Here is a 15,960-nt window from a genome sequence, read left to right as displayed (position 1 = left end):
GCTATGCAAATAGACATTTAGGAAATTGTTAGTTCAAAACAGCTTTCTGTATCTAAGCGAGTACGTCCCACTTAAACAATTTGTTATAAAAGCTCTTTAGGTCTACTCTGAAGTTCTATGGAAAATAAGAATGGAATTGGTTATCTAAAGACATTTATAATTGAATGGCTGGAACCAGCTTTAGGACTGATGGAAAGCTTTTGTTTGGAATATTTACAAATCTTTCAATGTTTTAAAGCCACTGGGAGGATAATTCTTTCCCACAACCAAAAAGAGGTATCTTCCAATTCATAAGCAAACAATTATATAATTAAAATGGTAACACTCTCTAAAACACAAGCAGTCTATTCTGCAATGAAGTTCCCACCCTGTGATAACAATATGGACATGGAATCCTCAGATTCCTGATAATCTGGATTTTCCTGGAAGTTAATTAGCAACTCATTAGATCCTGGTGTTGTTTTGGCAGACAGATGTTCTTTTTCTCACAAAGCCAGGAACTCAGCTGCCTGAAGATTCCTTAATATTTCCTCAATCTGAGATGTAGAAATGACACTCTGTTTGAACAATGTTTTTTCATTGCCTGATGATAGCTTTATCTTAACATGTGCACTCAGCCATTTAAAACAACTATTTATCTTATTTGGCAATCAGAAGAAGGGTGCCAGAGTGTCTAGTGTTTCAATATCAAGCTGGATTAAAGTGTATTAGGAAAGCTTATGCAGCTCTCAGGAGAGAAAATCTCATAGTTAGAAGAGTTCATTCCAACTAAGCAGTTGCTTGCTTTCAATTTGGGTTGAATGAATAGGGCCACTCTCCTAAAAATCTGGGCAAAGAATGGATGAAACCCATGACTAAGACAGGCAAACTTTGGAAGAGGCATTATATGTCAAATATATGATAGGCTAGTTACCAGGTTCCTAAATGTTACGAGCCAAAGTGTAATTTCCCCTTAACAAGTACAGGGGTCTCTAAACTTGGCAACTTTAAGACTTGTAAACTTCAACTCCCAGAATTTCTCAGCCAACATGTTTTATGAGTTTTGTTTGTGACTTCCTAAAGATTCTTTCATACAGAAATAGTCTGCTGATCATATCCCTAAATAACATTTTAATTCCACTTTCATTTTTTTCTGGTTTTAATACATCCAGAATCTTATTTCTCCTGTTTTTTTCCTCACTGACCATGTAAACTCTTCCATTTGGTCTGTTGACTGTAGATTGTTTTGGTTTGCAAATATCCAAAATTAATCATCAAAGGCAAACTAAAACTTCAAAAAGTAACCCAACTGAAAATGAAGAATAAAATAGCAAGTAAGACTCTCTGCTGAGGTTTTCTGAATGTTCTTCCACTTTTTGAGCATGCTACAGTTACTCTTTTTTTAAAAAAAACCCACCAGATTTAAATTATTTAATAAACTAGATTAACCGCTAAAATTATTTTTTCCAACACAGAGTCAAACAGTTTTGTCTGACAACTAGATAACTAATTAGGTAAACTATTTTCTCTTACAGGAAGAAAAGAAGAAAAATAAGGGTTTGGAATAAAATGCTAAATCAGTAGGGAAAAGAAAGATGCATATTGAAAATACTCTACCCCATGGAAAGACAACAATGGATTTAACTAGACTCGCCATATTTTCAAGCATATCAGGAAAAAGACTATTATCAGTTAGTTTGTCAGAATGCCTGGATGGAGTGCGAAACAGAAACAAACTCTCAAATCAGAATATAAGATAAATTAGGGTTTGCCTCTTTAATCATGGAAATTCCCTACAGTACGGGGGAAAAAAGTATGCAGCCTTACACTGATCTAATAAGTTTACAACTTGAAAGATCTGAATGCATGTTAAAATTAGATATACAAGCAAAAAAGCTTACTTACCTATTTCACACATAATCAATGTGAAAAAAAAATACTGTAGAGGTAATATTTATATAATAGTTACATATACATACACATACATATACATATACATATACATATACATATACATATACATATACATATACATATACATATACATATACATATACATATACATATTTTTTTATTATTTATTTTAATTCCATTTATATCCCGCCCTTCTCTGAAGACTCAGGGCGGCTTACAAGCTTACCTTCATTCTATGTATATGCCTGCTTATTAGGGCTTTCACACACACCCCCAAGCGGCATTATTACAAAGTCAGCTTAATTGCCCCCAACAATCTGGGTCCTCATTTTACCTACCTCGGAAGGATGGAAGGCTGAGTCAACTTTGAGCCTGGTGGGATGCGAACCTGCACTAATTGCAGGCAGGTGGTGTTACTTAAGGAGGCATTAGTCCACTGCTCCACCATACACACACACACACACACACACACACACACACACACACACACACACACACATATATATATATATATATATATACATATTTGTTTTATATACCGCCCTTCTCCCAGAGGACTCAGGGCGGTGTACAGAGCAAAGTAAGTATACAATAAAGCAATAATAAAACAAATAAAACCCCAAATCTATCAGGCCAGGCCGGCTTGCTGGAATAGATAGGTTTTTAAGTCACTCCGGAAGGTGCGAAGGTCGGGGGCCATCCGGATTTCGGCTGGCAAGCAGTTCCAAAGGGTTGGCGCACCCACCGAGAATGCTCTCCCCCTGGGGGTCACCAGCCGGCATTCTCTGACCGGTGGCACCCTGAGGAGGCCCTCTCTGTGAGAGCGCACAGGACGGAGGGGTGTTGACGCTGGCAGTAGGTGTTCCTGTAGGTAATCCGGACCCATGCCATGTAGGGCTTTGTATGTCATCACTAGCACCTTGAATTTCACTTGGAAGGCAACTGGAAGCCAGTGCAGCTCACGGAGGAGAGGTGTAATATGGGAGTATCGGGAAGCCCCCAAAAGTGTTCGTGCAGCTGCACTCTGTACCAGCTGAAGCTTCCGAGTGGTTCTCAAGGGCAGCCCCATGTAAAGAGCGTTGCAGTAGTCAAGACGAGAGGTCACAAGTGCATGGGTGACTGTACGCAAGGCATCCAGGTCCAGATAGGGTCGTAGCTGGCGCACCAGGCGAACCTGAGTGAAAGCCCCCCTAGTCACAGCTCCTATGTGATCTTCTAAGGAGAGCTGTGAATCTAGGAGGACACCCAGGTTGCGAGCCCTATCTACGGGGGGCAATAACTCGCCCCCAATATTAAGGGATGGAATATTCTGAATATCCTGGCATGCCGGTATGTACAGCCATTCAGTCTTGTCCGGGTTGAGTTGAAGCCTGTTCCTCCCCATCCATTCCCGGACCGCTTCCAGGCAACGGGACATCACGTCGAGGGCATCACTGATGTGGTTTGGGGTTGAGATGAAAAGCTGGGTGTCATCAGCATACTGATGGTAACCCACTCCAAAACCATGAATGATCTCACCCAGCGGTTTCATGTAGATGTTGAACAAGAGAGGCGAGAGGACCGACCACTGAGGAACTCGACTGCGAGCGTCCCAGGAGATAGGAGGAGAACCACCGAAGAACTGTGCCTCCCACTCCCAGTCCCCTGAGTCGCCGCAGCAGGATACCATGGTCGATGGTATCGAAAGCCGCCGAGAGGTCTAATAAGACTAGGACAGAGGAGTATCCCCTGTCCCGGGCCCTCCAGAGATCATTCACCAGAGCGACCAATGCCGTCTCCGTGCTGTAGCTGGGCCTGAAACCCGATTGGCACGGGTCTAGATAATCCGCTTCATCCAGGACCAGAGGGAGCTGATGCACCACCACACTCTCAACAACCTTTGCAAGAAAGCGAAGGTTGGAGACCGGACGAAAGTTATTTAATGTAGCTGGGTCCAAGGTGGGCTTCTTGAGGAGAGGTCTCACCACCGCCTCCTTCAAGGCGGCGGGGAAGTTACCCTCACTCAAAGAAGCAGATATGACCGCTTGGAACCAGCCTCGTGTCCCCTCCCGAGCTGCATAAACCAGCCAGGAAGGGCACGGGTCCAATAAGCATGTGGTGGAGCTCAACCTCCTCATAATCCTGTCCACTTCCTTCGGAGTCACAGGATCAAACTCCTCCCAGATGACGTCGACAAGACCGCCCGTGTCCTGTTCATCAGACTCTGCCCAGTTGGAGTCCAGGCCGGTTCGAATCCGAGTGATTTTATCCAACAGATATTGACCAAATTCCTCAGCTCGACCCTGTAAGGGCTCCTCCCTCACCTCCTGATTGAGAAGGGAGCGGGTCACTCTAAACAGGGCAGCCGGGCGATTATCTGCGGACGCGATGAGGGCGGAGAAGTAATTGGCTCTCGCCGCTCTTATCGCTGCGAGATAAGACCTAATATGGGTTCTTAGTCGCAACCGGTCGGATTCGGATTGACTGGACCTCCAAAGGCTCTCTAGGCCCCATCTCTGATGCTTCATCTCCCGGAGCTCCGCAGAGAACCATGGGGCTCGCTGGGATCTGCGCCGGGTCAAGGGCCGCAAGGGTACAACTCGGTCAAGTGCCTCCGTGGCTGCCCTTTCCCAGGCTTCCACTAAGGCATCCGCCGAGTTGTGAGCAGGGGGTGCAGGTGGGGTCCCAAGCGCTGCCTATATATATATAAAATGTTTGTTAAGCATTCAGAATACACTTGCTTGGTCCCAGACACGGGACAAATCTTATTTCCTAGCCCAAGGCCATCTACAGGCAGTAGCCACAGCAGTGGCAGCTCATATTTGTGTAAATTTTTTGGCTTGTTAGCAAGCCAAAAAATTTACACACACACACACACACACACACACAATTAAAAGTTTTTATAAGAAAGATAAAAACTAACAGAAATTTATATAGAATAAAAGTAAGGAAAGAAAAAAAGATAAAGTCAAAAATGCAATAAAAAGAGAAAGATAATGTAAAGTAGCAGCTTCCAATTTTCTTTACAGAAGTCATAAGTCTAAATTTATTCTATGGCTACAACATAACTCACTTTTTTCTATAATCTACTTTTTAAAATCATTAAATCCATCAATCAGAAGTTTGTTTGTTTTTTGTTTCATGCAAAAAAAAATCTATAAATGTTTTCCAGTCAGCAATAAACATAAGAAAATATCTTTTCTTGAATCAAAGAAGTCAAACTTGACCGTATTAGCCAATTCCTACATCTTTACAATCCATTCATCCATTGAGGGCAGTGTCGAATCTTTCCACTGTTGTGCATATATTAATCTTATTGCATTTTCATGTATAAAAACAAAGTTTCATGACTTTTTTTTCCATCAGTTTTTCCATCAGTCCCTAAAGAAAAGCCTCTGTTGTTAACTGTATATTAATCTTTAAAATCTTCTGAATTAGTGTATGAATTAGAATCCAAAACTTTCTGGATTTTTTACTTATACATCAATCATGATAAGATGTCCCTTCTTGTTGTTTTTATTTGTACATTTCCAACGTATATTTGAAGTGCCTTTATACATTCTAGGTAATTTCTCTGGTGACATACCAATGATACATCATTTTATAAAATTCTCTTTAAGATTATAACATTGCAGTCCTTTCAACTATACCTTCTCCCATTGTTCCATTTATATATTGTAGCCAAAGGTTTTAGCCATTTTCCCCCCCTTTAGAAGAGAAGCTATTCATTATTTAGCTTTCATTAAAACAGAAATTTTTATCCTATTTTCTCCTAGTCTTTTAGCAAGGTCATGCAAACTAATGATTCGTTCTGCACCTGTTTGTTTTTGAGAAAGGAACAGGTTAGAAAAGGGAGATTCCTTCGCATTTTTTTTATTCTCACCCAGTTCTCCTTTATGCAAAGTAAACACCAGTGAAGCCATAGGCACGGTAAAAGAGAAATAAAAAAAATAAAAAAGAGAATAAAAAAATACAAATACTCATATTATATCTAGTATATCTAACCTCTTTACTGCTTGCAAGGAAGAAGAGCAGTCATATATGTAGTTTAAAAGTGTAGTTTAAAAGTCTGCTTCAACAATCACTACTGCTCTATTGTTTCCTTTACTAAAAGAAGAAAGAAAGAGGTTTCATTGAACCATCAGATCTGGTGCTTCATTTCAAATAAATAAATATGCAAGTTGTTTATAAAGTATAGATCAGGGCTTCCAGGGTTTGCCTGAAAAAGTGAAAATGAAGAATTAGGGACATCTCGCTGACTAATTTCACTTAAGTTATGTCCTTCCAATATCAAACCTGATTCCTACCCCCAAGTAATCTGAAATCCACACACAAATCTAACCCTTTCTCTCTCCCCCACCCCTGAAACGTATCCATTAAAACACTTCTGACAGATACTCTCGTTTAAAAGTACATTACGTATCCTTGCCTTGCAAATTGTATTATTGATGTTTCCAGAATGCAGCTAGGGCAGATTTGCTCAAGATGTGTAGCCTCACATCTCTTTCAATGGGTTACTTGATCATTAGTATTCAGGTGATGCCCAGAAGCAATACATGAAATTAAATGCTAATGCACCTTCGTTGCTATCTCATGAACATCATTATGACATATTGTGCAGTCCATCACGGGAACGATTGTCTATGTATGACAACTGGCTGTATCTCTGTTCACTTTTCCTTATGCTCTTGCTTCACAATAGGCTGAAGGTCACAAAGAAGGGAAAAGGGGATGAAATAAGATATGTCTTCAAAAGGATGTCTGCGATTTTTCGCTTGTTTCTCATGCTCCTTCAGTGGAGTGGAAACTTTAATTGGCAACTCTGGAGGCATTTCTACCACTCTGTCCTTTCCACCCCGACTTCTCAAGTCCTCAAAAGAAGAACTGTCACTGCCATCAACAGACAGAAGTGATGGTAGAGAATTTCTGCTGATCCCAATCTGCCTCAGATCCTAGAAAAACAAAAATCCCTTCTCCTTCACCCTACTTAAACTGCGAAGATTTCTTTTTTAAGTCCATGCCCCTTCCATTCTTACTACATGCTAGGTGCATTTGTTTTAAAATAAATATTTATAATCCACTACTTCTGCTTCCACTATCCACAGAGCCTTGTGGTGGGTTGCCACTCAAAAAAGCAGAAACCAAGAGAAAGCAAATAAAACAGTAAGAGGCGTAATGATTAAAGGACAAAAAGAATGGTCAGGCTATGGATATTAAGTTCCATATGTAAGAGTAAAGTTCCAAGCAGGTAAGGTTGCATCAGCCTGGTCTCCGTTCCTAAAATAGGCTGCCATAACATAGAAGATTTCTCTTGCACTTCCATATAATGAGCATTGCCAACCATGGTTCATTGAGGAGATCCTCCTGCAGATGTTAACCTTAGGATAGCAACTCTCTCCAGCGGCAGGATCCTAAACTGCTATGGACCTTAAGCATAACATAGAAGTTCAGCTGGTAATATAAGCCAGTCAGGCCAGTTCTTTTATTATCAGTGTCATATTTTCTGAAGATGTCTTGTATAACAGTGTAACTGCTGCATTCTACTCTAGATGTAATTTCACAGTTGCCTTCAAAGACAGACTCATGTAGAGTCTATCCTGACAAAGTCAGATGTTAGGAAGAAGAGGATGTTCTGGTCAGCCCATTCCACTCCAGAAAGAGTCAGTCATCAGATACCAGGACACTGATATTTAACTGTGCCTCAAATAACAATGAAAATAAATATAGGAATATACCAAAGCTGAGTGTCTGCTTCTTCGGGGTGAAGGCCACTGAAACTAGAATTGGAGATTTTCCTAATTCGGGGCCCAATGCATTTTTCTGAGATTCAATATCCATTTATTGGCTCTTATTCAGCATCCAGATATTTGAGCACACCTCATCTGATGACAAGGAAAAATAGAACCATTTGTTTTATTTTTGTTTATTTGTTTATCTCCATTGTTTTTATAAATAACTCAGTGAAAATCCCATCCTGTTCTCCTCAGAGGTGGGTTGGGCTGAGACAGCATCACCCAGCCAGCTTTCACGCTTAAGGCGGAACTAGAATCAGAACTAGAACTCCCAGTCTCCCGATTTCTAGCCTGGTGCCTTAATCACTGGATCAAACTGGCTCTACTGGAGTGAACCATCTAGTGTTTTCAAAGTTGAATGCTAGAGTCAGTATGGCAGAATTTCTCCAGTGGTTTATGTATTTGTTTTATCATGCTTAGGGGGCCTAATACCATTATTCATGTGACATATTTTCATCTGCTTTTCTGCTTAAAAAGCACTCAAAAGGGACTATAGTTTAGAGTAGTGATTTGTAGGCTTGGCAGCTTTAAGATGTGTGAACTTCATCTTCCAGAATTATCTAGGTAGAATGCCGGTGGAGAGATACACTCTTCTAAAGAATCTTGCACTGAAGAAACGATTCTGTATGATAATATTTTGGAGTATTCAGAAACATTCTCCGAGAGAATGGATGCTCAAAAGTGAATTTTCACTTAACAGTTTACTTCTGAAAAGGCAATCAGAACTCAATTTAGCTCTGAAATAGCCTCTATAATGGGCTAGAAGATGAACAACCCAAAACAAAACCCAGTAACGTTTACTGAACACAGGAAACTTGTAAGTTCTTGGAGATGGCATGCTGAAGGCTGGAAGCACCCAGTTGTGAAGAGAACATCCTAAGAGAGACCACTACTTAAACATGGATTTTTTTACTTTATTTTTTTATTTTTACAATTCAGTTGCAGAGACTGCAAACTGAAAAGAAAGGCTTTCACAGGCAGATGGGTTTCTTACTGATTCATCGTGTAATTTTCGTTTAAAAGTTCCCTTTTCCTGCTGCTTTCTTATGCAGTGAAACTTCATGCTGTGGTTACAGTTGTGACCACTGGTCCTTTTGGGGTCAGATGGGCTTTTCAGTTTCCTTACGTCTTGTTCTTATGGAAAGCACAAATGTTCTTCTCTTCTGGGCTGGAGTGCAGAAGTGTTAGAGCTCTTTGCTGTGACTCAGTTAAAGTGCTCTTCATTTTTTCTCAGCAAAAAGCTAAAACCAAGGTAGATTCACTGTCCCCAATGTCAACCCCAGTTGGCCAGACAGTGGCTTTCTTCACCTCACATGCAGAGAAGGCTGCCCTCCTTATGCTTTTCGGTGTAACACTTGCCAGCCTCAGCTGTGCTGTAAAGAAGTTTTGACAAGTGGCCAGACCCCTGGATTTAATCATATGTCAGAAGCAATCCGCCACAGCTACCATTTCTTCCAGGCTTGATTCTGCTACCAGGCCAGGAAGTGGCAGGCAGAGGGGGAGAAGAAGCCGTTTAGCCCCCAGGTTAGCCCCTAGCTAAAACTCCCTTTGGAGATCTGGATCAGGTTGATGAGTTGAAAGCCCGAACAACAGCTGACATGGGTGGAGAATTGCATGTAGCTGGCTCTCTGCCGCTTCACAGCAAAATGACCCTTGCCTGAGCTGTTTTTGAAGGTGGATTTGCCCTTCATCCAAAAGGCTGTTAAAAGTTTTGGTCTTTTGAATGAGTTTTAGCATCATTCTGAAAGAGTGAAACTCTCAGCTCTCAAAGCAGATGGAATAATAGCTGACAGATGTATTAGGAAACACAATGGGTACAATAGGAAGGTAAAGAAGAGTAGCAACAGTATGGACTCCACACTGTGGCCAGATGACGATCCAGCTAGTGACTGGTTGAGAAACTCTCATAAAGATAGACAGCCAAGAATTTGTGTTCTGTACTTCCAGTAGGTCCATAGCTGTGCATTTACCACTTTGGCTTTAAAATAATCTCACATCACCTAATGGCCTTACTCTTGCCAGATCACTGTGTGCAGGTAGCCCTTGACTGACAACCACAGTTAAGCCCATCATTTCTATTGTTAAACATGACAGCTATTGAGTTTTGCCCCATTTTATGACCTTTCTTGCCACAGTTGTTACCTGGTTGTTAAGTGAAACAAGGTTTCCTCCTTGACTTTGCTTGTCAGAAGGTCACAAAAGACGATCACATGACCATGGGACACTGCAATCGTCATAAATATGAACCAGTTGCCGAGAATCTGAATTTTGATCACCGTGGAGATGCTCCAACTGTCGTAAGTGTGGAGAATGGTCATAAGTCACTTTTTTCATGCCATTTGAATGGTCACTAAACAAAGATTGTACATCAAGAACTATGTGTAGTGAAAATCGATTTATACTTTCATAGGAAACACAGCATAAACACACTTTAAAACTGAACTGTCAATCACATAAAAATATCTTTATGTTAAATTTGTCAAAGTTAATGTGTGAAGAACCAAAAGGATTTTAAGTTAGATGTCTCTTTTCTGGAAAAAAATACTATAATAGGTGCATTTGCTGAAATGCAATTATTGGCACTGTAACAATTTCTCTCCCCCTCCCTTCCTTATTCAGGAGTGCATTAAAAAGCCTCCTATCAAATGGCTGGGTACCAGTTCTAGAAGAAAAAAAATCATATTTATTTTTTTGTGAAAATGACAGAAAATAATAGATAAACTCGTCGTTTGGCTCATTACAATTTAGTTCTAAACAGTTCTTTAAGCTTCATCAACAGTTTCTTCCGAAAGAATGAGATTAACAAGTATACAGCGCTGAAGGCTGTAGTTGCGTAGAAGTGGCCAGTGCTTCAGAGAGAGTGGATTAGAGAACAGTGAGATTGCATAACTTTGCTTTTTCAGAACTGTCACTGAATACTTGTGTGCTGAATCCAAGGTCATTTCTCCGCCAGAAGCACAGCATTGTCTACAGTCATCCAAGCACCCATGTGTCAAATAGTAGTAATGAGGACAGGCTTTAATGCCACTTGGCTGGGTGATGCTGTGGAGACACATGCCACTAATGGGAAAGTGGCCCAAATCAGGTTTCCAAGCTATTTCGCCCTGCCCTTGAAACATAAATGCATCTTTCTCCTTGTGTCATGGCCTTCAACCCTATAGATTTTTATAGTGAACTCATACCCATTGCTACTCATCATTTCCCCTAACTGCCAATGCTAATGGAACAGGATCATTACTAGAAGTCAACAATTCTTTTTAAAATCATCATCATCATCATCAACAACAACAACCTTTATTCCAAAATAGCCAACATTTTCATCTCTTCTTGATCCAAGCACAAAACCATCTTACAAAGTTCTACTTCAGAAAATGAGAAACTTCCCATTCGCTGAATCGTGTAATTGAACATACAAACACAATGCTGGATTCATTGCCTTGCAGATTCTGCATGGTGACTTTCTCGGTTCTGTCTGGAGATTCCAGAAATTGAGCCTGGATATTGCCAGGGAGATCAGAGATTCTAATTACATGTAGCCCTTGATTTACGGTCACAGTTGAGCCCAAAATTTCCATTGCTAAACAAGGCAGGCTGTTAAGGGAGTTGTGCCTTACTTTGCAACCTTTTCAGCCACAGGTAAAGTTAAGTCAATCACTGCAGTTCTTAAGTGAATCATGCAGTCATTAAGTGAATCTGAATTCCCCAATTGACTTGGCTTGTGGGAAGACAGCTTGGAGGATGATCATGTGACCCTGGGACAGTGCAACTGTCACAAATACACGCCAGTTGCCAAGTGCTCCAATTTGGATCACGTGACCCTGGCGAAGCTGTAATGGTCGTAAGTGTGAAAAACAGTCATAAGTCACCTTTTTCAATGCCACTGTAATTTTAAACAGTCACTAATTCAAGGACTACCTTAACTCAGCAACATTTCATTCATATAAAATGTCATCAGTCCTATGACATAAGTTCAGGAATCTTCAAGGATTTAAAATCAGTGGGCACATTCGGAGTTCTGCAGATGTGTTATATGCACTGTCTCCAAGTGATTATCCTAATAGTGGATGTGGCCAATCACAAAAGGCTCACACAGCAGAAGGCAAGCAAAGTATTGTGCTGCAATCACCAAGGTGTTTTTGGAAATATTGATTAGGCTTGCTGCTGCTGCTTTGCTTTATTATGTGCTAGCTTCCTATCATTACTTTTAATTAAAAAAAATAAAAGTACAGTAAGAGCAGGGAACTTAGTGAATGTATTTCACCCCAGACACCATCTTGAGAACTGAAGGCTTAAGATATGGAGAGAGTCTTGAAAGTTGAATGAATGCAGGCCTTGATGTACAAGCATGCTATTAATGAAAAATGATACAAAGGTGAGCAGAAATAATGCAGTAAGGACAATATATTAACCATCATTGATATGAATGTTATATATACTTGGCTGCTGAACTATACAATCCATTGAGGATGAACTTCACTTATTTACTGGCTATAGCAGCGGTCTTCAAACTTGGCCCTTTTATGACTTATGGACTTCAACTCCCAGAATTCCTCAGCCAGTTGAAGTCCACAAGTCTTAAAAGGGCAGGTTTGAAGACCACTGAGCTATAGTCAATCTCCAACCTAGTCTCTCTCTCTCTCTCTCTCTCTCTCTCTCTCTCTCTCTCTCTCTCTCTCTCTCTCTCTCTCTCTCTCTCTCTCTCTCTCTCTCTCTCTCTCTCTCTCTCTCTCTCTCTCTCTCTCTCTCACACACACACACACACACACACACACACACACACACAGCTGTTACTTTGAGATATTCTTACTTAACCCTAGTATAGCTTGCTAACTGTTAAGAATTAGATTGAAATGGGTTATCTTAAGATATGTGATTGCCTTTATTCAATTTTTGCCCAAAAGTGCTCTCTCTCTCTCTCTCTCTCTCTCTCTCTCCCCTCCCCCCCTCCCATGTCAGTCAAATCAAAGTTCATGACACAATCATGGAGCAAAGAGATTACACATGAAACCTGATTAATCAGAGCACACATTCCTATTTTCATACTGCTTCACTGATACAGCCTTTTTACATCAAATCCTCATTTCTGTTCTGTTGTTTGCTAGATCAGCTAGAACTTTAAGCATTGCATAACCATCTGTAATGTTGTTTCCATTGTTCTGGGAAAAAGGAAAAAACACATTCCCTCGTATATTGCGAAAATGCAAATGCTCTTGTCATATGAATATGTTCCTTTTACTATACTGTATTAAATTCCAGCACAAATAGAGGCTGAACTCTCTGCCCTAATTACAGCATGCAATTACTGTGTTATTTAGTTACTGCTGAGTGCTTCCACTTTTCCATGGAACCTGGACACACCTCTGAAACCATGTGTTAGTATTTGAAAGCATTTGCCAAATCACTCCCTGAAGAACAACAGCCTGTGGGAGAAAAGGCAGAAATTAAATTAGCACTAATAGGATCAGAAAACCAGTCCAAGATACCAACCAGTCTTCAGAAGTCTTTGATCAGCAAACAAACAAATAAATAGAGTCATGTGGTCACGTGAAGTGTCAATACCACTTTAAAATGCCTTGGTAAGGCCATACTTGGAATACTACATCCAGTTTTGGTCGCCACAATGTAAAAAAATACATTGAGACTAGAAAGAGGGCAGAGAAGAGCAACAAAGATGATTAGGGGATCAGAGGCTAAATACCATACGGGTTGCAGGAATTGTTTAATGAAAAGAAGGACTAGGGGTGACATGATAGCCGTATTCCAATATCTTGCCACAAAGAAGAGGGAGCCAAGCTATTCTCCAAAGCACCTGAAAGCAGGGCAAGAAACAATGGATGGTAACTAATCAAGGAGAGAAGCAACCTAGAACTAAGGAGAAACTTCCTGACAGTTAGAACAATTAATCAGTGGAATAACTTGCCTCCAGAAGTTGTGAATGCTCCAACACTGGAAGTTTTTAAGAGGAGATTGGACAATCATTTGTAAGGAATGATATAGGGCTTCTTGCTTGACCAGTGGGTTGGAGTAGAAGACCTCCAAGGTCTCTTCTAACTCTGTTATTCTGTTAAAATCACTTGAAATTTCTGAGAACCCCATGTTTTCATTGCCAAATGATGATTTCGTTTTATCTGAAGGAAGAAATGCCCAAAACTACGACATGCTAGGTCACAGAATCATTGAGTTGAATGGGACCACTATTTTGCCCAATCCCCTGCTCAGTACAGAAATCCAGATTATAACATCCCAGATAGATGGCTATTGAACCACTGCATGAAAGGGAACCCATAAATTCTGTCATATGGCTCTTGTGGCTGGACAGGTTCCACCCCATCCCCTCCCCCTAAAATTCAGTCACTATCTGCCTTCCAGACAGATGGAAGTCCATTGCTCTGGGTCCTTTATTCTGGGACAACAGAGAACACACCGTATCTTAATGTGGAAAGAGCATGCAACGGAATGAATCCAGTAAAGTAATAATTTAGGGAACATTCAGAATAATACCCAGGTTGAATACGTACCAAAAATGCAATCTTTCAAATAACACCCCTCTGTAATTCACAAGCCTTCAGCCTGCACCACATACAAGCAGTCCTCGATTTACAACTTAGTGATGGTTCAAAGTTCCAATGGCATCGAAAAAAGGGACTTACAATCACTTTTCACACTTGTAACCATTGCAGCATATATGATCAAAATTCAGATGCTTGGCAACCGACTCATACTGATGACGGTTGCAGTGTCCTGGGGTCATGTGATCATCTTTTGTGACCTGACAAGTAAAGTCAACGGGGAAGCCAGATTTACTTAACAACGATGTTGCTAACTTAACTACTGCAGTGATTCACTTAACAACTGTGGCAAGAAAGCTCACTTAACAGCTGTCTCACTTAGCAACATCAATTTTGGGCTCGATTGTCGTACGTCGAGGACTACCCGTACTTTATACAGCATACAAGATCAGAAAAGCCAGCTGGCTTGAGCCCATTGAACTATTAAGTAACGTGCATACCAAATAGGTAATAATTAGGTCTGGAACCGAGGTGAGCCCCCTCAGTAAACATTCTTCTTTTTAATAATTTGAGAAGTCATCTGTTAGTTTCCCCTTCATAGAGTGGGTGGTATTTCAACATTTACCATATTTGCACATGAACACAATTGCCGTGTTTACATTAACTCATCACTTGGTTTCTACTCATTGCAATGCAGGAGGATCCGGTAAAGCTGGAAAGCTTGCAGGTTCTCAGCATGTCTTGTGAAAACAGCCAAGGAGACCTAGTTTTGCATATGGAATATTAACCATTAAATGTTTATGATTGTTTTCATGCAGCACAGCCCTTTTTAAAAATTGAATTAGCTTCTTTTTCTGGTTTTCCACCTTGTTATTAGGTATATGGATAAATTAATTAATTTTGCCATAAATTAATAGGGCTCACATAACTTGCTAATTCACACGCACACATATACATACACACATTTAAAGTTAAAATTAAGTAAGCTTCACATATGTGCTTGTGGCTGGTAGACTTTCAACTCACGTGGTCAAGCATCTTGTGTATCAATATGACCAATAATAACCTTCAGTCTCTATGGTAGATCAAGTATTAATTTATTTTTTTCTCTTTGTGGGCATTATCTAAAATGCTGCTATTTGCCTGTAATGTCTGTTTATGTGAAATTATGTCCTTCCATTTTTTGTATTTGGTACATTCTTATTGAGTCAAAGTTTCAGTCAAAGCCCCGTGGATCTAAGGATCAAGTGACACGGGCGTCTTTAAAAACAAGGTTTCAGAACTTGGCTCTGTTAAATTTGCCAACGGTTCCTGCCTGTTATTAGCACAGAAACATAGGTTCTGATTAAATATCTCAATCTTTTTCTTTCTTTCTTAGCCTGTATGTATCAATGTGTAGTCATATCGCTAAAGAGATTTTTATCTTTTCTATCACTTATTGATCTACTCCAGGAGCAAACAAACAGAAAACCCTCATCAAATTTCCTAACACTAATCAAGAAGTCATTTTGAGCTAGAAAACATAAATAAATTAATGCCCTTTTGGTTACTTGTAAATCATTTCAGTATATATTTTAATGACTAATTTTTGAACTTGCTCACATAATTAGATGCTGCTATGAAGAACTTTAGGGTAGGATGTTTCTACGGCTCTTTAGCTATTGTAATTTTTAATTGTTATCATTGTGAAATATATGCTGAAAAAAGTTAATTATCTTGCTGATGTAGAAAGAAAAATAATGCATTCCAAATTTATTACAAACATGGAAACCTAATAACAATGACAT

Source organism: Vipera berus (assembly GCF_964194415.1).
Source record: "Vipera berus genome assembly, chromosome: 1".
Lineage (NCBI taxonomy): Eukaryota > Metazoa > Chordata > Lepidosauria > Squamata > Viperidae > Vipera > Vipera berus.
Note: the sequence above shows the minus strand (reverse complement) of the source record.